We start from the raw sequence: 759 nt of genomic DNA on the forward strand, positions 1-759 counted from the left end.
GTTCAAAACCACCAGCTGCTCTTAGAAACTCTCTACAGGGTTGCTATGAGTTGGGGCCTACTCAACAGCAAACAACTTCCCATAATTGTGAGCACAGTTTGTAATTTCTTTGAAGTCATTGCAACAAATTATCAAGCCCAACAGAGAAATCGAATCCCATGGGAGAGATGATTGGTGTCAGAATAGGATAAGAAGGGTGGAGGGTGGAGGAACGGCTGACCTTGGACTTACAGAAATCAGCCTTGGCCTGGCGATTCTCCTCCTCTTTCATGAGGTAGGAGGAGATCCAGGTCCGCAGGCTGTTTTTGCAGCATTCCTGCCTTCACTTATTCTGGGTATATACTTCAGATTCGATTGCTGGGTCATATGGTGGCTCCTGGTTAATTGCAATCCAACGCATTAACACTGTGCGTGTTACTACGCTGGACTACAAAGTCAGCTTGAACTACAAAGTTGGTGGTTCAAGCCCACCAGTCACTCCTTGGAAACCCTATACAGGGTCACTGTGGGTCAGAACTAGCTCAACAGCACTTTTAACAACAACATAGTAGACCAGTGTTCAACTGTTTGAGAAATCACTGAACTGTTTTCCACATGGCTGTACCATTTCCCCTTCCTACCAGCAATGGATGAAAGTTCCAATTTCTCTACGGCCTCACAAATAACTGTTCTCCATGCTGTTGGTCACTGCTATTCTAATGGGAGTGAAGTGGTTTCTCATTGTAGTTTTAATTTCCATATATTAATGGCAAATGATGT

The sequence above is a fragment of the Chrysochloris asiatica genome, unplaced genomic scaffold (genome assembly GCF_000296735.1).
Source record: "Chrysochloris asiatica unplaced genomic scaffold, ChrAsi1.0 scaffold00036, whole genome shotgun sequence".
NCBI classification, from domain to species: Eukaryota; Metazoa; Chordata; class Mammalia; order Afrosoricida; family Chrysochloridae; genus Chrysochloris; species Chrysochloris asiatica.